This window comes from Spermophilus citellus, assembly GCF_964194105.1.
Source record: "Spermophilus citellus genome assembly, chromosome: 4".
In the NCBI taxonomy this organism is placed as follows: domain Eukaryota; kingdom Metazoa; phylum Chordata; class Mammalia; order Rodentia; family Sciuridae; genus Spermophilus; species Spermophilus citellus.
In genome coordinates this window covers 196587416-196611373 of record NC_138185.1, presented here as the reverse complement: position 1 = coordinate 196611373, position 23958 = coordinate 196587416, and the positions used below count along the sequence as shown (strand labels likewise).

At 37.6% G+C, this 23958-nt stretch overlaps 1 protein-coding gene across 14 annotated transcripts in view; it reads right to left on the bottom strand.

Annotated features, from left to right (window-relative positions):
• SIPA1L1 (signal induced proliferation associated 1 like 1) overlaps window positions 1-23958 on the bottom strand; it is a 372348-nt gene that overhangs the window by 256456 nt on the left and 91934 nt on the right. For 2 of the 14 annotated variants that reach the window (XM_081290429.1, XM_081290430.1), the window contains exon 4: window positions 8452-8528. The exons of 11 other annotated variants lie outside the window; for them this stretch is intronic. The gene's annotated coding sequence lies outside the window, so the exon portion shown is untranslated. Of the gene's footprint in view, window positions 1-8451; window positions 8533-23958 lie in introns of all 14 variants that reach the window. One more of the 14 variants, XM_081290428.1, reaches the window with a different exon arrangement.

The following is a 23958-nucleotide window of genomic DNA, read 5'->3' as shown; positions in this document are numbered from 1 at the left end:
AGAAAATGTGCTTCCAAATCAGTCCTAACTAGCTTTGAACAAAGTTTCCCCTAACAAATAGGGAAATTTAGCCAGGCATGGTGGCACACACCTATAATCCCATCTATTCAGGAGGCTGAGACAGGAGGATTGCAAGTTCAAGGACAGCTGCAGCAACTTGGCGAGACCACGTCTCAATAAAATAAAAGGAGATGGGGACAGAGCTCAGTAGCAGAGCAGTTTGCTTTAAGCATGCGCAAGCCCTTGGGTTCCATCCCCAGTATCACAAAAAATTAAATAAAATAAAATGGAAAATTTTGATTAAGAAGCATAAAAGAATGATCCTTTTCAAATAAAAGCCTGATGGCTACATTCTTATAAATAATCTACACAGCTAAAGGTTCACAGGACCCTTTGGGAACTTCTGGGCAGAAACACAAGGACAGAGGTCACCAAGAAGGTCATCAGAGTTGGCTCTTTTCTGGGACTAAGGAAGCCAGACTAGGGAAGGCCACATGGGATCCCATCTAAATGTTCTGGCCAACCATATGCCCTATGGAAATAACTCCCTGTGCAAGACTCTGAATCTGAAAAAAGACTCATAAATAATCTCCATCTGTGACAGACTAAATGGCAGTCAGTATATGTAAAGTTACAGAAATATCATTATTCAAATAGACTTATGACAACACCAGGTTTCCAATCAACTCACAGCTATTAACTCACCAAGCTGACAAGATTCTGAAAACTTTAAAAAAAAAAAAAAAAACAGAATTCTAGCCCATAAAACAACTAAGTTCAATGATCTTTCCTAAATGGTAAGCCTAAGATTTTATTTTATACTGAATCTTGACTTTCCTTAGCGATCTCTGTTCAAAAATGTCTTTAAAACTTTAGCTGCATGCAAAAATATAGCCAAAGACAAAATTCAAGTTCAGGAAGAGAAAAAAGAAATATCGGTCACCTTTACCTGCCCCCAAACCTGTTTCATCAATTTATCCCTAATACAATTTGCCTTACATTTCCTTGTATTTGTTTCTCATCTTCTTACTTCTGCTCCAGGATCAAAGGCTCCAAGGGACAAGACCTGTATGTGATTAGCCTTTCTTTCCAACTCTTCTTTCATTCCCATCTGCTTAGAATAGGAATTAAATGAATTAAAAGGGAGTGCTAAGTTTCTAAAAATAAATTAGTCATCCATGAAGTAATTCAACATCTCATGGTTCCTCTGCCAAGTGATTCATCATCTCTAAGACTCCAAAGTCATGGTTTGAATAGCTCTAAAAAGCTTTCTCAAATCTAGGTATAGATTCAACAACCTCATAGTTTAAAAAAAAGAAAAAAAAGTTTTACCTGAATGAGGTTTTTATTAATGGTAATAAAACAATAGAAAACAGTGAATTGGAACTAAAAATGGGGAGGTGGGGTCTTTCAGCACTATCAAACTGTATAATGTCCATGATACTTTATTTTTTTAATATTTTGTTTGAGTTATAATTGGACACAATACCTTTATTTTATTTTTATGTGGTGCTGAGGCAAACCTAGCACCCTGCATGTGCTAGGCAAGTGTTCTACTGCTGAGTCACAACCCCAGTCCCTGTCCATGATACTTTAATATTCTTTTCTCCTCCATCCAAAACTTTCCTGAGAAAAATCATGTTATACATTTCCTACTCATAGATTAGTTATAAAAATAAACTAGCATACATTAGGGTGGATAGTTTTAAATTACTAACCAGATTAATCAAATTAATGAAAGTTCATAATATGTTTTGACCTCACTGCAGTCCACATCATGTGTATATATCATCTCATTAAAACATTTATTTTCTACCTATAATTAGTAAACCTATGATAAAAACTGAATGCTCTGCCCCATCTTTTCTTTTCTTTGGTGCCGGGGATTGATTAACCCTACTAAGGATTAACTGGATGGGTAACTGAAGTGCTAGGGTGCTGCTGGAGGAGGTGGGAATTGGGGTGGGGCTTTGGGGTATATATATTTGTATCTGGCAAGTGGAGATCCCTTCCTCTGCTTTCTGATCATCCTGTGAGCCAGTTTCCTCCACTATGGTCTTCTGCCATGATGCTCAGCCTCACCTTGAGCCCAAGGAATGGAGCCTTCTATCCATGGACTGAGACCTCTGAAGCAATGAGCCCCCAAATAAACATTTCCTCCATGTGCATCTTATTAATGAGGCCCATACTCTATGGGCAGTGACCTTGGGTTCTCCTTTTGTAGCACCTTCTGTTACTCTCATTATCACCTTACCTTTTAGTCATTAAATTCTGTTAGAGAAGATGTGAAACTTTGCAGAACTGGTTCATAACCCATGCTGGGCACTTAATTTGATTCTCCACCATTTTAGTTAAAAGAAAATCTCTTCAACATAGTAATTCTTTAGATAAACATGTTGTATCAGTTATTTTTTTTCCTCTCAAACTTAACTCATCACCCACATCTCCCCTAATTCTGATACTCCCCCTTACCATGTGGAAAGTCACCACTGAGTCATGGTTCCTGACCAGTGCACGAGGAGTGTGCTGGTGATGAGGTGCTGCTGCCCCAGAGCAGCCAACATGAAGAATCCTTTCCTTCACAAGATAAGATTGCCTCTACTCACTTTTATCACCCTTTCATCTGCTCCTCATTCTCTGAGTGGTGTGGCCTCTTATGTCTCAGAGTCTCCCCCACCTCATATCTTTACAATCTTAATTTCTACTCCAGAGGAGTCCTTCACACAGTAAATATTTACGCACAATGTGGTGAAGGGGACATGATAACTTTAGTATCAAAAAGACTCGAACCAAAATTATATCAGAAAACAGAAATTGCTTTGTACAGAGCCCTCTAGAAAATAATTCCCTTCTTTGTCTCAGCATCAGGCTGAAGGGAAAAAAAGAGAGCCATCTGGTAACTGGGCAGTAGGGAAGCAAGGAGGCAGATTTGGCATGTTAAGCCACTAAGTAACTATCAGATTAGTGCCTGGGGTTTGGGTCTTGCTCTTCTGTGTTTCTGCTGCAGCTCTGTACCTCCTTCTTAGACAAGCTGGAAAGTCGTGGGCTGGTTACTATGGGAATTGATGGGTGCTGCTGGCAGAGGGAGAAGGAAAGTTCCTGGAATTGATCCAGAAATCCTAGGCGAGCGGGGCTTTTTTCCTTCTCTGGCTTCCATGCCTGCAGGTCTTCAATTTGATTAACTAACTCCATATTAGTTAGGGAAAACCTTTCCAGGACTTCCCTGGGGTCACAAGGAGGATTGAGCTGCCCTCACCAGGAAGACTTTCCAAAAGGTGCTAGTGTGACCCCTGAATCTGTGTTAGCAGTTGGCTTCTCAGGCTTCAGTATGCTCAAAATTAAACTCAAGCCTTCTGTTTTTCTGTACACTGTCAAGGAATGTGGTGAGACAGGAGGTGGGGAAGTCGGTGTTTAATTCCTGCATCACAGCTGGGCATGGTGGTATGCACATGCCTGTATTCCCAGCAACTTGGTAGGCTAAGGCAGGAGGACCACAAATTTGAGGCCAGCCTGGCAACTTAGCGAGGCCCTAAGCAACTTAGTGAGACCCTGTCTCAAAGCAAAAAGTAAAAAGGGCTGGAGATGTAGCTTGGTGGTAAAGCATCCCTGGGTTCGATCCTCAGTATCAAAGATGGGGTAGAGCTGGGCGTGGTGGTGTGCACCTGTAATCCCAGCAGCTGGGGAGGCTGAGGTAGGAGGATTGTGAGTTCAAAGCCAGTCTCATCAACTTAGTGAAGCCCTATGCAACTAAGTGAGACTCTGTCTCTAAATGAAATATAAAAAGGGCTGGGGACATGATCAGTGGTTAAGCGTCCCTGGATTCAATCCCAAATAGGGATTAACTGAGTGGTAACTGAAGTGGTAGGGTGAATCCCAACCATTTCTTCACTGAACCTTCTTGCATTGTCTCACCTGTGAGCTTTTGGGGGACATCTCACATCCAAACCATAACAGGGGAGATGCCAAGTAAAGCCACTACAGGGTTACAGCACATGCATGTGCACATTCTGAATTCTAACAGGTACATTCCTAAATTTTCTCATGAGGATATCATAGCAATACCAATAAGAACTTTAAACTTTTACCTGCTGCATGCATGGCACCTTGCTAATTATTATCGCATATAATAATAAAATAAAAAGACCCTAAAATATGACTCAGCATAACTAAAAGTATAGGGGAAATGGAAGAAAATATATGAAAACATGAATGTTTGCTGTGATAGGAAGGTGGGAATATCAGTAACTGTCCTTTATTTTATTCGTAATGAATCTTTTTATAATAAACTTTCCTTTAAAAGCTGAGAAGATAAGAAATACTTGAGCTATTTAAAAAAATTGCCTGGGAGATCAGTGCTCTAAAAAAATCTAAATTGACATGTAAATTTACCACAACCCCAATAAGATGAAAGGAATAGTCTTTCAGAAATTCAAAAGCTAAATCTACAGTTCATATGGAAAAGCAAAAGAGCAAGAATAATTAGGGTAAATATAAAAAAGCAGAGTAATGAGGGGGATCTAGACTTTATAGTAAAAGTGCTGTGAATCTGTAATAATTAAAAAGGTGTGAAAGTGGTTCATGAGAAAGCCATCCAATCAATGGATACATGAAGAAATCCAAACATATCTCAGAGAAGTTGATATAAGATAAAATATAACACTTAATCAAGAAAAAAAAAACACTTAAAAAGTGGTGCTGGCACAACACACAGCCAAGCGGAGGACAGAACAGGCACTGACTCACAGCGAACTAAACCCAAATTGATTAAAATATGTAAACATAAAAAAAGAAACCACAAAGGTATTAAAATAAAGCAGGAGACATTTTTCACAATCTTGGTGAGATTACAAACTTTCTAAGTAGGACATAAAATCCAAAGTCCATAAAGCAAAAGATTACCTGTAAAAGTTACCATAAACAACAAAACTCAAACGCAGTGGGAAAAAATTATCAACTCCTATGACAAATTTTCTATTGCTAATTTTCTTTTTACATATAAGCTCATCTCAATAGATAAACGGGCAAAGGAATACAAGTGTTGATTCTCAAAAAGGAAAACTATTCTTAAGCACATAATAATGTGTTTAGCTTCATTTATGGCAAGAGATATGTACAGCAGATGACAGTGAGATTCCATTTTCTGCCACTGAAAATGGAAAGATCAAACAGTTAAAACAGGCTGCATACCCATAGTCTCAGCTACTTGGAAAGGTAGGTAAACAGCTTGAACCCAGGAGTTCAAGCCAGCCTGGCTAATATGGCGAAATTTATTTATCTCAAATAAATCAAATCAAAAGTTAAATCACACACTACTGGCAAGGGGAAAGAAGAAAGATATAATTTGTCAATGAAAGTATAAATGTGTATCACAGAATAAAAAATAAAAGATCAATACCTAAAAAGGGAGTCTAGCAATACTTAAAGACATATATTCTTTGATCTAGAAATTCCCACATATAGACCATATGCTTGCAAGTTCAATTGTAGCCACTATCTTAGTCTGTTTTCTATAACAAAATGCCTGAGGCTGGGTAATATACAAAGACAAGAGCTCACAGTTTTGTAGGCTGAAAGTTCAAGGTCAGGTGGCATCATTACTACAGAGTCTGTTAAGGGCCTTTTGGCCACATCCTAACAAGGCAGACTCCATTGTGATGAGAGCACATGTAAGAGAGAAAGAGCAATCACATGGTAAGACAAGAAGCAAAAGAGATACAGGGGCAAGGCTTGCTCTTTTTATAATGGCTCCCTCCTATGAGAACTCACCCACTCTGCAAGACTAGCATGATTTCCTTCTGAGGGCAATGCCCCTATGACCTGCTTGCCTTGCACTAGGCCCCCATCTCTTAAATGTTCTTAAATGTTCTCAACATGTCACACTGGGGACCAAGCTTCCAGCACATCAATCTTTGGGGGACACACACAAGCCATATTCAAATCACAGCAACTGGTAGCATTGTTAATAATATCAAAAGATAAACAACTCAAAGGTCATCATTAAAAGAGTTAATAATAAACAACCATAAAGTAGAAATAGAACAAATATATAGTTTGATATGCTACCATTTGTGTAAAAGTAAAATTTTTAAAGCACACATATATATACACTATGGCATTTCTAGATTTAATCCTAAAAAAGAGAAAGTTATTAATGGAAAAATTGGTGAGATGCTAATAGCACGTATACAGTTTAGTTGCATAGTACAACCTTGAAATTGTATTCCATTAGCATATAACAGTTATTTTAAAGCAACAACGTTTTGGTTAAAAAAAAATCTTAATTACTTTTTGATTAAACTACTTCATTCATGGTATTCTTAACCTTCTACAAACTGCTAGTGAGAAACATTAAGAGTCTACGTATTTTGCTTCATTACTTTAAAATTCCTCACTTATTGCTCCTAAATAGCATATATCTCACCTACTAGATTTTAGGTCCTTATTTTAGTCAGCTTTTTTCATCACTGTGACTAAAAAGACCCAACCAGCACAATTATAGAGGAGGAAAAGTTTACTTGAAGGCTCAGTCTATAAAGGCTGGCTCCATTTCTCAGAGATCAAGGTGAAGCTGAACATCATAGTGCAAGAGTGTGGCAGAGAGAAGTAGCTCACACGATGATCAGAAAGCAGAGAGGAAGAGAGTCTTCACTTGCCAGAAACAAATACATACCCAAAGCCATGCCCCAATTCCCACCTCCTCCAGCCGCACCCTACCACTTCAGTTACCACTCAATTAATCCCAATGGGGGAATTAATTCACTGATTGGGCTAAGATTCTCACAAAGCAATCATTTCTCCTCTGAACCTTCTTGTATTATCTCACATGTGAGCTTCTGGGGGACAACTCACATCCAAACCATAACACTCCTTGAAGGAAGGAGCTACATCATCTCTGTACTTAAAGACTCTGGAGATCATCTGCTATATGAGAGTTTAACAAATGAAAGCCAAAATTAATATCCTCAGGCCTAGAGGCTGGGGATGTAGCTCAGTGGTAGAGTACTTCCCTAGCATGTACAAAGTACTGGGTTCAATCCATGGGTACTGGAGATTGAACCCAGGGGTGCTTTACCACTGAGTCACATCCCCTGCCCTTTTTAATTTTTATTTTGAGACAGGCTCTCACTAAGTTGCTTGGGGCCTCACTAATTTGCTGAGGCTGTCCTCGAACTTATGATCCTCCTGCCTCAGCCAATAGAGTTGCCGGGATTCCAAATGGGCATCACCACACCTGGCAAAAAAAAAAAAAAAAAAAAAAAAAAAGGCAAACTTTGTGTTCCAAATACCTAAACAATTTTTCTAAGGTTCCCTTTGATCCTTAGCAAAAATTACATGGAAGAAAAAAGAAGCAAGAGACAGAGAGGACAGGATGCACACTGAGGATGTGGGTGGGAAAAAAACAGCCATTTTAGATATACTACCCTCTAACTTAACTTCCTAAACAGTTTGCTCTGTGCTGGAGGCAATGGTAACAGAGTGACAGAGAAGATATAATCCTTACAATAGGAGTTGGGCATAATTAATTCAAAGTCAACACTTGAAAAGGTAAAACTAGAAAGCTGCCTCAGATTTGAGAGTGTTTTCTACAAGGGCTAATAAAATGCTTCTCAAAGAAAAGTTCCCTATTTTCAAGAAAAGAACAGGACAAAAGTCCAGTTTTGACAAAGTTTTGCTTTTCTATAATAGCTTCTCAGAAAAGCCTCATGGGCAGCACACTTTAAAATGTCCAAACAAAAGATTCTACCTTCAAACTCCACAAATAACCTAATTTCCTAAACATCCAAAACCCAAAAGGAGGATTAAAATTTAGGAAATACTCTTTTGAGTTCCCTGAAAGGGTAAAGAAATGCTACTTTCCCCCAAGGCATCACCCTGTACTCAGGGCTCAGGGCCTCAGTGTCCACACTATACGCAAAACCACCTGCCTTCTATGGATATCCATTTCCCATTCATAAAATAAACACATCTCAACCAAGGTTCCTTCCAGGCCTAAATTCTATTTCTGCTTCTTTCCTCAAACCACCAGACTGAAAGGATTGTTAAGGTCTTCTATCAAATACACATCCCAACACATGCATTTGTGTATGCTGAGGGGAGGAGATGCCTGTTAATATTTACTTTCTATTTCCATAAGAGCCCAACACAAAAAAAGCAAAATATCTGTTTGGTGAGAGCATTACACAAGCATTTATCAAATAAGAGGGAAAAGAATTTATTCAACAATATGTTGAAGTAAAACTGGAATGTGTATGCTATTTAGTGAAACACTGATTGTCCATTCATCCATGGTTAGGGAGATGAAAGCTTCTGAGCTCCCATGTGATTTCATGTAGTAGTCCACATATAAATTCTTCTAGATAGCTTTAGGAATATATTCTGTCACTTGATATTTTCATTTTGTTCCCATGTTGCATAGCATGGAAGAAAGATGAGAACTATAAGAATGCTCACCGCATGTAATGATAGCTGACTTGTCAGTAGACAGTCTTCTTCTAAGTTACTTGATATACCCCTTTAGCTCTAGACTACTGGCTTCCAAGATGATCATATGAAAAGCAGAATAAGAGGTCTGTAAGTAAGTTAGTATGATAAAACATAGTATGGTGGAGATTTAATAATCTCCATCAGCTGAAATTTTCATTCTCAAAACACATAACACTAAAATATTAACAAATATGGCTTTGTTCTATAGGAGATCTTTTTATGATACAGGCCCTTTGTAAATAATATGAGAATACAGAAGAATTGTGCAGAAAATCTATAAATTAAAGTTCAATTTTCTACAGTGAAAGGTAAGTGTGAGTTGATAAGGATGTGAAATAATATCCATCTGTGAAGATAAACTTTTAAGAAGCCTTCCTGGGGAAATGAATTTGAACACATGTCAAAGGAGAATTAGAGAAGTGACAGGTGGTGGGAGAAGAAGGAAACTACAGGCATAAAAAATGATCTGGGCAAAAGCAGACACTGTGGTTTCTTGAGAGATTAATCAGTTAGAACAAACAAAGGGGAGAAAGCACACATATGAACATGAGCCTCAGTTTTCCCCTCTGTTACAGAGAGGCTGTACAAAATGGCTACCCCTGGTCCTGTCCAATGACAGCCTGCTTCCTATGAAGCCCTGCACTGTGCACCTGCCTCTTCCACCATCCTGAAGGGCTCCTGGCTCAATGGCCCTATTGGACAGATGAATAGATTAAGGCTCAGAAAACTGAAAAGGTCTCCAGCTAGAGGGTTTTTGAAACAAACAAAAAAAGGACAGGAAAACAACTGTGGAAAAAAGAAGTGGCGTATGAAGAATGCCAGTTTCAAAAATCAGAACTTCTGTACATAATTTATCAATGAAATAAATATTGCACTTTTTTAAGATCTTAAAAGATATAAAGGAATAAAGAATCTTCCCTGTCACACTGTTCAAAACAAAGGGAAACTAAGAGTCCTTTAAGGGAAACTGAAAGTGGTGTTGTGCCTCCTCCTGCCCCAGCAGGACTAGAACTACACCGCGATTCTCTGCTGCAGCGTCCATAATGAGCAGGTATGGTGCTGGACACACACATTACCCAGTCATTAGCACAGACACTGGCAGTTAAAAGAAGAGGCCTTCCAAATTCAGAAGCACTCTCACTCCTAGCAAAGCCTGTGTACGGATTCAAAACAAGGTGCAATTTTATGCAAAAGTTCAGTGGTCACTATAATGATTTACTAGTATTCATTTAACTGCAGAATTCACTATTTCTAAATGTTTTTATGGCTAGCAGCAAAGTACAGTACAATAAATAAAACTAGTTTTGAGGGCTAGAAACACTGCTTAGTGGTTCAGCACTTGCCTAGCATGTGTGAGGCCCCAGGTTTGATCCCCAGTATCAAAAAAAAAAAAAAAAAGGAAAAAAAATCTAGTCCTTAAACAATTCAAAGCCAAGGGCTGGGGCTGTAGCTCAGTGACAGAGTGCTTGCCTTGCATGCGTGAGTCACTGGGTTTGATCCTCAGCACCACATAAAAATAAACAAATAAAACAAAGGCATTCTGTCCATCTACAACTACCAAAAAAAAAATAATAATAATTAAATTCAAAGCCAAGTAGTACAAGTTAATGAGATCTACTTATTCGCAAACAAGAAGTCATTTCTTCAAATTTAGCTCTAACCCTTACCATTTCACTACATGAACATTTGGGATTAAAAAAAAAAAAAAAATCTATCCTCTCCTGGTGGGAGCTGATCTAATAAAACAATTAGAGAATATGATAATAGCCCACAGCCTGACAACTTCACAGAGATACCTGCCATGTGCACAGGCCAAGAGGCAAGGATGTTGTCTATAGACTCTGTAATCATGGACCACAGGAAATATCCTGTAATTTTAGCAAAGAAAAAAAATGACAGGAAAGCTATGGCATATCCCTAAATAATCAACAAAATATTAGGCAGCAGTTAAAAAGAATGAACTAGATTTATTTAACTAAGAGGGACAGCATGTTACTGAAAGAAACAAAGTATAAATATTAAGTACAATGCCAATTAAGTTTTAAAAATACAAAAATGCTTTTATAAATAAAAATGAAAATGTTAAGTCAACAAAGCATTTACATTTGGAAGGCAAGTAGAAGACCAGGAAGGGGAAGGCCTGGAATAAATAAGTACATACATACATCTAATAAATGGGTCCACTTATTCTACTTAAAGAGACTTTCTAAAATATCTCCTAAGAACTTTTCAGGGTTATTAAGTGATTTAGGATTCAAAAATACAGTAAATAAAGATAATATCTCTGCAACTATTGCTAAATTAAAATCTAACCAAAGATCAGATTCTGGGAAGATCAAGAGTAGGAAGAACCAGGGAACTGGTTCCGCACCCAGACAACAATTACACTAAAAAAATTGCCTGATGGAACTATTTTGAGGCTCTGGACATAAGGACATAGCTGTGGTTAATTTTGGTCAATATCAGCTCTTCACATAGTCACAGCTACACATCCCCCATGCCCAGCCCTGTGGCAGACAGTTGTACAACTTGCAGGAGCTAGGGTGAGCAAAAAGGACACGCTCCTCTAAATATCTAGCATCTGTGTTCTGATTTGCACAAGGATGGCCACTGGCTGCTTGGGATCACAGAGATGCAGTGTCAATTTAAAGATGCTGAAAGAATTGAAGATGTGTAAAAAGTCAATAAATGATATATGAAGAAAATGAAAACATCAATAAGGATGTAAAAACTCTAATGAAGCCAAAAAGAAATTCTGGAGCTGAAAAGAATAATAATAGAAATGAAAAATTCACCAGAGGCATTTAAAGACAGTTTTGAAGACACAGAAGAAAAGAATGAGCAGCAGGAGATCAAGATGGTGGAACAGAACAGGTCACTCTCCAGGCTGCCCTATGGCATGAAACCAAGAAAGCAAGGAGTCAGCTTCTCAGAAATGTGGGTGGAAAAGGGGAGCAGGGGAGGGCTGTCACTGGGAATTAATACTGGACATTCAAAGCAGATAAGGTGGGAGATAACAGAATAATGAAGAACTCCCCCACCCTCTGCCAGTGCCTGCCAGAGCAGTCCCTTCACCCACCAAGTGGAGGGATAGCAGAATAAAGGGAAACCGCGCTTTTAGACCTTGTGGCATGTCTTAGTAAGGAAAGACCAGAGATCAAAGACCCTGGCAGAACTGATGCAAAAGGTGTGCTGCAGGATACTGTCTTGTGAGAAAGAAGCCTTGTCACTCTGGCTGCCCCTGGACAAAAGAGGAAGGAGACATCTTATAGCCGCTCAGCAGGGGCCTGTGGCTGTGGGTGCCAAGTTCTGGCAAACCAGAGCTGGATCCAAAAACAAGCCTGACAAACTCACACCAAAAGTCATAAAACCTGCCTAAAAGGCCAGGATAAAATCAGATGCAGAGAGAGTTTTACACAGGGAATATGGATCATGGAAAGTCACCCAGCTCCCCGCTCCCCCTTGAGTCTGACCACAAGCAGGCCCAGCGAGGAATGACTTGGTTTGTAGACTGAACCTAAGAGTCCAGGAAAGGTGGAGTCCATGAGTGATGGAGGGGGTGAAGGCTGGCTCCTCCCCCACATGAGTGGAACCCGGGGAAGATTCCTGGAGTGCAGTATCCCAGCACAGATGGGCCCTGGAGATGCGCCCATTTAAAAACTTCAGACCATTCAATGAAGAGCCTGCACCTATGGAGACCCAAACCCTGCCTTCGGAAGCTCCACCTCTGGAACTCTACTCACAGAAAACTACAGCAACCCCACCCTGAGGGTGGAGCAGACATCTCACTCCAGCCCACTCCACCTAACACAGGAGAAGGGAAGCTGAGAACTTCTGAACTCCCACTGGCAACAAGAGGAGCCACTCAAAAAGAGAAAGGATTGACAGCCTGCAGTCACTACTTACATACATAATATATACCTCAAGAAGAAACAGAAAGACAGACATTTGGGAATAGACAAAGAACATTTATTCTCATAGGCAGTTTTTGAACACTGCAATAGAAGGAATTCCTTAACTTTTCATTGAGAAGGGTTTTGTTTGTTTTTGTTTTTATTTTTTTACTTTTTTTAAGGAGTTACTGGTTTTTTAAAAAATATTTATTTTTTAGGTGTAGATGAACACAACACAATGCCTTTATTTTTTTATTTGGTGCTGAGGATCGAACCCGGGTCCCGCCCGTGCTAGGCGAGCGTTCCACTGCTGAGCCACAATCCCAGACCAGTTTTTGTTTTTATTAATTGCTTTTATTTTTTACATACATGACAGCGGAATGCATTACAATTCTTATTACACGTATAGAGTACAATTTTTCATATCTCTGTTTGTATATAAAGTATATTTACACCAACTCATGTCTTCATACATGTACTTTGGATAATGATGTCCATCACATTCCACCATCATTGCTAACCCCCTGCCCCTTCCCTTTCCCTCCCACCCCTCTCCCCTATCTAGAATTTGTCTATTCCTCTCATGTTCCCTCTCCCTATCCCACTATGAGTCAGTCACGTTATATCAGAGAAAACATTCGCCATTTGTTTTTTTGGGACTGGCTAACTCCACTTAGCATTATCTTCTCCAATGCCATCCATTTACCTGCAAATGCCATGGTTTTATCCTCTTTTACTGATGAGTAATATTCCATTGGGGTTTTTTTCCCCCTGTTTAATTATGATCTGAATGGTTCATGGACACTTATACACAAACATATATGTCTCTTTATTCTAATTTCTTGCATTTTTTGAAGGCAGTTATTTGTCATGGCTTACTCATTTGAGGGCTAGGATGTTTCATTACTATATTTCTCTTTTTGTTTTGTTTGTTTTGTTTTCTTCTGATTCCCTTAATTCTCCTTCTCTCTTTTCTTTTGCTAACAGTCAAACATTATTGTTCTCTCTTTCACTCCTCCTTTAAGTTTTACTTCTATTTTCTCTTCTTCTCCCTCATAATCATCACATCCTATACCTTTTCTGTTCTCTCCCTCTCCACTTTTTGAAATTGCAAACCTTTTGTAAACTTGCTGTTTTTAATGTGGTCAATAACTGATCACATCATTTCTTTATATGTGACAATTAACATGCTAAATATCACAGAAGAAACTATTTGGTTTTATGCAGTATATCATTGGTGTTGGTTGTTGTTATTATTTGTTTATTGAGGTACTTGGAATCTTCAGGGAAAGTATAAGTTCACAGGGTAGAAATTCTACTGCCTCAGATCCTTACTGGTAGATGGATGGGCACACAAACAATATGAAAAAGCAAGGGAACAAATCACCCCAAACAAGCCAAAATGCCTCAATTATAGAATCCTTTGACACCACAATGAAAGAAATGTCAGAGAAGAAATTTAGAAAGTTCCTAGTTGAACTGATCTGGAAGTTAAAGACCTCTTCAATAAAGAGAGAGTCCGAGGATCAAATGGAAATCCCCAAAATTAAAGAATCAATAAATCAAATTTAAAATTCAATAGAAAGCATCACCAGCAGACTATACCACTTGGAAGACAGAGTTTCAGGCAAAAAAGACAAAATATATAATCTTGAAAATAAAGTTGACCATGGAGAAAAGATGTTAAGAGGCCATGAAAAGAAAGTTCACAAAATTTGAGACAACATGAAAAGATCAAGTTTAAGATTTATTGGGACAGACGAAGGTTCAGAGACACAAACCAATGGAATGCCCAATATTTTCAATGAAATAATATCAACAAACTTCTCAAACCTTAAAAATAAAATAGAAAATCAAATGTAGAAGGCTTATAGGACCCCAAATATACAAAAATACAACAGACCCACATCAAGGCACACTACTATGAAAATACAGAATAAGGATAGAATTTTAGAGGCTATCAGAGAAAAATGACAGGTAACATTTAGAGGGAAACTGATCCCCAGATCTCAGCTCATCTCTCAACCCAGTCCTTCAAATTATTGTCAAAATGGCCATACTACCCAAAGTGCTATAGAGATTTAACTCAATGCCTTTTAAAATTGCAATGACGTAATAGATAAACTCTAGATAGGGCAGAGGGGTTGGAGGGGAAGGGAGAGGGCATGGGGTAATTAATGATGTGGAATGTGATGATCATTACTATCCAAAGTACATGTATGAAGACACGAATTGGTGTGAATATACTATGTATACAACCGGAGATATGAAAAATTATGCTCTATATATGTAATAAGAATTGTAATGCATTCTGCTGTCATATATGAATAAAAAATTTTTTAAACAACAAAAAAAAACACAAAGTACTTACAGAAAAAAATTGCAATGACGTTCTTCATTGAAATAGAAAAAGTAGTCATGAAATACTTTAGGAAAAATAAGTACTCCTCAATAAGATTATCATAATTCTCATCAGAAATTTTGGAGACTAGAAGATACTTTGCAAATATATTCAAAGCCTAAAATAAAGGAGGAGTGGAGGAACCTGTTAGCTAAGACTCACATGTCCAGCAACACTGTCCTTCAAACCCAAGAGAGAAATTAAGACATTCCCAGATAAACTAGAACTGGGGAAATGTTGCCAAGAGGAGTCCTGCAGGGTGAAAGGAAAGACACTAGACAATAATTTAAAAATATATAAAGAAATAAATACCTCAATAAAGGTAAATATTTGGGCAATAAAAGCTCACATTATTGTAACAATAATAAATAACTGCACTTTTTCATTTTTTACATGATTTAAGAGACTAACACGTGTTGTGAAAAACAGTCTAAAAGCTATATTATTTAACTCTACTTTTCCCCCCTTGCAGTACTAGGGATTAAACCCAGGTCCTGTGCATACAAGGTGACTGCTATACCACTGAGCTATCAGCAGCCTTTTTTTTTTTTAGTCCAAGTCCTGCTAAATTGTCCATGCTGGCATCAAATGCATGATCCTCCTGCCTTAGGCTCCCAAGCAGTGGTGTGCCATGTGCCTATAAACCCACATTTTGTTTTTTACATGATTTAAGAAACAAATGTACTAATCTCTTATTAGTTCATTATTAGTTAATACTATTAGGCACACAGTGTATAAAGATGCCCTTCTGTGACAGCAAAACTCAAAGGGATGGGGTCAGAACTTAGAAGAGCTGGGTTTTTGTATGTTATGGCACTTAAGCTGGTATAAATTCAATTAGGGTGTTATAACTTTAGGATGGCAAATCTAATTTCCATGGTAACCACAAAGAAAATAGCTACAGATTATATATGTAAGTCAAAATGAGAAAGGAACATAAAGATTTCACTACAGAAAAAAATCAACTAAATAAAAAAGAAGATAGCAATATAAAAAATGAGACACAAAACAGCTACAAGTGTACAGAAAACAACCCAATATAACAGAGCTGAAGTCCTTCCTTATCAGTAATTACTTGAAGTGGAAATGGATTAAACACTCCAGTCAAAAAACAGAGAATAGCAGAACTGATTTAATAAAACAAACAAAAAAAAAACATGATCAACTACATGCTACCTACAAGACACACAAAAGTAAAGGAACAGAAAAAGGTATTTCAAGTAAATTGAATACTAAACAAAAGAGAACAGGGGTGACTATACTAACACTAGAAAAATAGGTTTGTTTGTTTTTGGTTTGGTGTTTTTTTTTTTTTGTTTTTTTTTTTTTTGTTTTTTTTTTTTGTACCAAGCTACATCCCCAGTCCTTTTTCATTTTTTATTTTGAGAAAGAGTCTAAGTTGCTGAGGCTCTCACAAGTTACTGAGGCTGGCCTCAAACTTGAAATCCTCTTATCTCAGTCTCCTGAGTCACTTGCACAAGCAAGTGCCACTATGTCCTGCCAAAGTAGATAGAATCAAGAATTTACGTGAGACAAAGAAGGATACTGTGCATTAATAAATGGCTCAATACAGTAAGAATATAATTATTAAAATTATATATAATTTTAAAAATTTATGCACCTAATGACACAACAGAAAATACATAAAACAACCCTGACAAACAAGGAAGAAATACACAGTTCTACAACAGTAATTGTGGACTTTATCATTATTTTTTGTTTTTATGTGGTGTTGAGGATCGAACCCAGCGCCCCGCGAATGCCAGGAGAGCACGCTACCGCTTGAGCCACATTCCCAGCCCTTCAATTGTGGACTTAATATCTTACTCTTAACAAAGGGTAGAACAATTAGACTGAATATAAGTTTAAAAAAAATTTAAAAAGGACATAAGAAACGAACTAGACCTAATAGACATATACAGAACACTCTAGACAACAACAAAGAATACTCACTCTTCTCAAATACACGACATGATTTCCAGAATAAAACATATATTAGGCCATGAACTAAATCTCAACAGATCTTAAAAGATAGACAGCATACAAAACATCTTCTCCATCTAAAACAGGATGAAGTTGGAAATCAGTTACAGAAGTACAACTGGAAAATGTACAAAACTGCAGAAATTGAACACCATATTCTTAAACAACCAATGAAGCAAAGAAGAATCACAGAGAAAATTTTAAAAATACTTAGAGATAAATGAAAATGAAAACACAGCATGCTAAAACTATGCAGAAATGCAGGACTGGGGGTGATTTATAGCAATAAATACTTACATAAAAACCAAAATCTGAAATCAACCAAGGTACTTTATAATTTCCAAAACCATAAAGAGAACAACAAATTAAACTAAAGTAAGCTAGCAGAAGGAAGAAAATAATAAATATTAGAGCAGAGATAAACAAAACAGCAGAAAAACAAGGGGGGAAAAAAATCAATGAAATCAAAAGTTCACTCTTTAGACAAATCAACATAATAGACAAAAGTTTAGATAGGGATTCCACCTTTTGGGTCCCCTTCTTCCTCTGGGAGAAGTCTTTTCTGCTGTCCTTTAATAAACTTCTACTTTCTACTCTGAAAAAAAAAAAAAAAAAAAAAAAAAAAGTTTAGATAGATGTTCTAACAAAAAAAATGAGGGAAAATTCATATGACTAAAGTCAGAAATGAAAGTGAGGGTATTACTACTGATTCCCCAGAAATAAAAAGGATTTTTAAGAATCAACAATTGCATGCCAACAAATAGGATAACTTATATTAACAGAATGAAGAGGGAAAAAATCCCCCACAATAATCTTAATTGATGTAGAACAAAGGCATTTGATAAAATTCAGTTCCATTTCAGGGTAAAAGTATTCAACAAATTAAGAATAGGAAGAAACCAGCTCAACATAATGAAAGCAATACATACGAAACACCCAGAATAAACATCAGCCTCTGGTGAACAACTCAAAATTTTTCTTCAAAGATTAGGAACAAAAGGCAAGGGTGCACACATTTACCACTTCCACTCAGCCCAGTACCAGTAGTTCTAGCCAAAGCAATTAGATGAGAAAAAAAAAATAAATGTATTCTATTTGGAAAGGAAAAAGTAAAATTACCTCTATTCACAGACAATACACTCTTATATGCAGAAAACCCAAAAATTCAAAGAAAAAGAAAAAAAAAAAAGCAAGTCCAGGCACTAAGGCACACACCTGTAATTCCAGCTACCTACAAGACTGAAGCAGGAGTAAAGCAAGTCCAAGGCAAGCTTCATCAAATTTGCAACACCCTGTCTCAAAATACAAAAAAAAAAAAAAAAAGGCTGCAGATGTAGCTCAATAATAGAGTTTATGCCTAGCATTTGTAAGGTCCCGAGTTAAATTCCCAGTACCACCCAAAAAAAAAAAAAAAGAAAAGAAAAGATCATCAAATAGAGTAAAAGGGCTGCCCACAGAAAGGAAGAAAGTATTTCCAAATCATATCTGATAAGGAATTACTATGTAGTCTATATAGTCAAGAACACCAACCAAAAAAAAAAAAAAAAGCTCAAACTGATTCCAAAAAATAGACAATGTATTCAAATAAGCATATCTCAAAAGATATACAAATGACTAATAATATACACATGAAAAGATACTCAACATCTCCAGTGTGTAACCAATACTCACTAATCTTTAGTGAAATGCAAATCAAAACTACAAGATACTATATCACATCCATTAGCAATATCAATAACAAAAACAACAAAAATAAAGGTTGGCAAAGATGTGGAAAAGTTCAAACTTTTGTGCACAGTTGGAAGGAAGGTAAAATAGTACTAATTAAGAAAAAAGGTTCAATGGTTCCTCAAAATTTTTCAAATTACCATATGACCCAGTGTTACGATTTGGATATGAGATGTTTCCCAAAATTTTCTGGGTTATTGCAGGAATGTTCAGAGATGAAATGATTAATTATGAGAGCTGTAACATATCAGTGGATTAATCCATTTGATGAATTAGTTATTAAAAAGGACTACTGTACTAGGTGGTACCTGTAAGCAGGCGGAGCATGGTTGAAGAGGTGGGTCACTGGAGCCATATCCTAGAGAGGTTTACCCTCTCTGAAGCCTCTTCACTACTCTATTTCTCTTTCTCTCTCTCTCTCTCTCTCTCTCTGATTTCTGGCTGCCATGAGTAGAAGAGCTCTCCTCTGGCCACACTCTTCTACCATTATGTTCTGCCTCTATTTCACCTAGAGCAATGAAGCCAGACAGTCATGGAATGAACTTCTGAAACCATGAGCCAAAATAAACTTTTCCTCCTTTAAGTTATTCTTGTTGGGTATTCTGGTCACAGCAACAAAAATCTGACTAACACAGAAATTGGTACTGAGAAGCGGAGCCATTGCTATGATTACAACTGACCATGTGGTTCTGAAGTCTCTGAAATTTGTGGGAGGAGTGAGTTTTGCAAAGATTGGAGATGCAGGCTGGAGAAGCCTTAGAATGTTCTAAGCAGAGTTTAATGAACAACTCTGGTGGAAGTTCGAAAGATCAGAATGTGGACAGGAATACAGATTATAAAGTGTGCTCATAAGGTCTCAGAGGAGAATAGGAACTCTACTAGAAATCAAACTAGAGACCATACATGTTACATTCTGGCAAAGGGTTGTCTATATTTTGTCCATGTCCTGAAACAGTCTATCATCTTTAAATTTAGCTGCATAGAATAACTAAACTGGTGGAGGAACTTTTAAGACAGCACAGCATTTAGATGGTGGGACGGATATTGCTGGCAACTTTTAGCCAGGTTTACTGTGATACAGAGACAGAGCAGAAGGATGTGAAAAACTTGTAGTTTGGCCAGATGAGAGGTACATATAAAACTGAAGCCTAGCAAGGTGTCTTTGTTGAAGAGATTACTACCACTAAGGAGTAATTAACTAGTTTGCTTAGAGATGATAAGAAATTTCAGGAATCAACAAAACTATACTCACTGCAGGCTCAAGGATACAGATGTGAAGTCATTTAAGAGATCTTTAGGGCACCCTGTTCAAACAGTGTTCACCGTGCTCAGCCACCAAGGCATGCACAGGCCACTGCAGCCTTGGTCCAAGGAGCCCCAGCCACATACATGGTCTTTGTGGTTTGTACAAAATACAGAGTTAGGAGGTCATGGAGGCTTCCACCAACACTTCATAGGAAGGCCTGGGAGTCCAGGGAAACTGTATCAGGATCAGAATCCCTGCAGGCTGCTCCTGAGATGGAAATGGGTAGAGCTGTGAGAAGATAGCCAAAGCTGTAGTAGAGAACTCCTCCCTCCCTCAAGATTAAGAGATGCCATAACATGAAGCATCTGCAGAAGAAATCTGCTGGCTGTGGAAAGAGCCAGCCTAAAAGAAGACATGTGTGCTGCAACTGACAAGCCACAATAGTGGGGCTGCCCAAGTCCTTTGGAGACTACATCTTGCCACCATGTACCCCAAATGCTGGATGTGAAGCTATAGGATTGTTTGCACAGCTGGTTTCAGTCTTTTTCTGGTCCCATCCCGTCTTTCTATGCCTCTATTTGTCTCTCTTGGAATGGGAATGTTTACTTTGTAACACTGTATATTGGACATATGTAACCTGCTTTTGATCATTACAGGGGTTCATAGTAAAGAGTTTGCCTTGAATCTCAGATTAGACTTTGGTCTTGGACATTGGGGCAATGCTGAACAGTTAAGACTAACAGGACTCTTGGAGATGGACTAAATGCATTGTACATTGCAAGATTGACATGATCTTTCAGGAATCAGAGCAGAATGTTATAGTTTGGATATGAGGTGTCATCCAAAAGCTCCTGTGTTAATGCAGGGCGGTTTATATCTGCTGATGACATGATTCCATACTTAGAAGATCCAAAAAAATCCACCAAAAAATTTCTAGAATTAATAAATGAATTCAGCAAAGTAGAAGGATATAAAATCAATACCCTTAAATTAAATGCATTTCTATACATCAGCGATGAACCATCTGAAAGAGAAATTAGGAAAACTACCCTATTCACAATACCCTCAAAAAAATAAAATATTTGAGAATCAATTTAAAAAAAGAGGTGAAAGACCTCTACAATGAAGACTACGGAACACTAAAGAGAGAAATTGAAGAAGATTTTAGAAGATAAAAAGACATTCCATGTTTTTGGATAGGCAGAATTAATATTGTCAAAGTGGCCATACTACCAAAAGCCTTATGCAGATTTAATGCAATTCCAATTAAAACCCAACAACATTCCTCATAGAAAGAGAAAAGGCAATCATGAAATTTATCTGGAAAAATAAGAGACTCAGAATACCCAAAGCAATCCTTAGCAAGAAGAGTGAAACAGGAGGCATCATAAAACCAGACCTTTAACTATACCACAGAGCTATAGTAACAAAAATAGCATGTTCTACATGTCTCTTTTGGTACAGAATAAAAGACACAGAGACAAACTCACATAAATATAGGTATCTCACAATTGACAAAGGCATCAAAAACAAACACTGGTGAAAAGATAGCTTCTTCAACAAATGGTGCTAAAAAACCTGGAAATCCATATGCAGCAAACTGAAATTAAACCACTAACTCTTACCTTGCACAAAACTCAACTCAAAGTGGATCAAGGACCTAGGAATTAGACCAGAGACTGCGCCTAATAGAAGAGAAAGTAGTCCAAATCTTCATCATGGCAGATTACGTCCTGACTTCCTTAACAAGACTCCTAAGGTGCAATAAATAAAATCAAGAGTTAATGAATGGGATGGATTCAAACTGAAAAGCTTCTTCTCAGCAAAGGAAATAATCAACAATGTGAAGAGAGGGCCCACAGAGTGGGATAACATCTTTACTACATGCACATCAGATAAAGCACTAATTTCCAGGATATATAAAGAACTCAAAAAAAAAAAAAAAACACTCAACACCAAAAGAATAAATAACCCATCAATAAATGGGCTAAGGAAATGAACAGATACTTCACCGAAGAAAACATACAAATGATCAACAAATATATGAAAAAATGTTCATCATCTCTAGCAATTAGAGAAATGCAAATCAAAACTACTCTTGAGATTCCATCTCCTTCCAGTCAGAATGGCAATTATCAAGAATACATGCAACAATTAAGTGTTGGTGAGGACGTGGGGGAAAAGGCACATTCACACATTGCTGGTGGGATTGTAAATTGGTACAACCAATCCAGAAAGCAGTATGGAGATTCCTTAAAACAAAACATGGAGTGGGGCTGGGGTTGTGGCTCAGCGGTGGAGCGTTCGCCTAGCACATGTGGGGCCCTAGATTTGATCCTAAGCACAACATTAAATAAACAAACAAGCAAGCAAATAAAGGTGTTGTGTCCAACGACAACTAAAAAATATTTGAGGGGAAAAAAAAAAGCTTGGAATGGAACCACCATTTGACCCAGTTATCCCACTCCTCAGTCTATTCCCAAATGATTTCAAAGCAGCGTACTACTGATGCAGCCACATCAATGTTTGTAGCAGCTGAATTCACAATAGCTAAACTGTGGAACCAACCTAGATGCCCTTCAATAGACGAACGGATAAAGAAACTGTGGTATATATACACAATGGAATATTACTCAGTCTCAAAAGAGAATAAAATTATGGCATTTGCAGGTTATTGGATGGAGCTGGAGAATATCATGCTTAAGTGAAATAAGCCAATCCCAAAAAAACAAAGACTGAATGTTCTCCCTGATAAGTGGATGCTGATCCATAATGGGGGGGGGGGGGGGGTTTGATTGGACAAAGGGGAAGTAGGGGAGGGGACATGGGAGTAGGAAAGATGGTGAAATGAGACAGACATCATTATCTTAGGTACATGTATGACTGCACATATGGTTCAACTCTACATCAAATACTACCAGAGAAATGAAAAGCTGTCCTCCATTTGTGTACAATGTACTGAAATGTATTCTGTCACGTATAACTAATTAGAATAACAATAAAAATTTTTTTAAATGATTAGATTATGAGAGCTATAACATGATCACTGGACTAATCCATTTTACGGATTAATGATTTGAAAAGAATTACTGGATAGTAACTGTAGGCAGGTAGCTAAAGTAATTGGGTCATTGGTGTCATGTCCTGGAGAGATTTATATTCTCTGCAGCCCCTTCCCCACCCCATCTCTGCTTCCAGGATGCCATGAGCAGAGTAGCTGTCCCCTGCTATGCTCTTCTGCTACGGTGTTGTGCCTTACCTCAGGCCCAGCGCAATGGAGCCAGCCAGGCACAGACTAAACCTCTGAAATCATGAGCCAAAATAAACTTTTGCTCAAGTTGTTCTTGTGGGGTATTTTGGTCACAGCAATGAAAAGCTGATCAACACATCTAGCAATTCCACTTCTGGGTTTACAGCCCAATTTATTCAAAGCAGGTTCCCAAAGAGGTATTTGTATGCCACGTTCATAACAGCATCCTTCAGAAAAGCAAAAATATGAAAGCAACTCAAGTTTCTATGACAGAATGGGTAAACAAAATTTGGTGTATACATACAATGGAATATTACTCAGTTTTGAAAAGAAAAATACTCTGACTTATGCTACTATTTAGATGAACCTTCAGGTATTATACCAAGTGAAGTCAGTCAGCCACAAAAAGACAAATACTGTATGATTTCATTTAGATGTCTTACTTACCATAGTCAAAACCATAAAGACTCAAAGTAGATTGGTGGTTGACAGGAGCTAGGCAGCCAAGGGAAAGGGATAGGTGGAAAGTTTATTGTTTAAGGGGTACAGTTTTCAGTTTTATAAGAAGAGAAGACTTATGAAGACAGATGGTGCTAATGGTGGTACAACATCATAAATGTCTTTTAAATCTATCAGTTGTACACTTAAAAAATCCTAAGATGGGGCTGAGGATGTGGCTCAGTGGTAAAGTGTTTGCCTAGCATGCACAAGGTCCTGAATTTGATCCCCAACAATACAAAAAGAAAAAATGGCTAAGATAGTAAAATTTTATGTTATGTGTATTTCACAATTTTTTAAACTGGGAGAAAAATAACAACAAATAAAACAGAAAAATTCTAATCAAATGCAAAAAGACAAACTACCAAGAACAAGCATATATCACAAATGGAATACAAGACTATCTACTTAAATGACCAGATGAAGCTTCAGCTGGTACTATTTGTTATTACTGGTGTAAGCTACACAAATATTC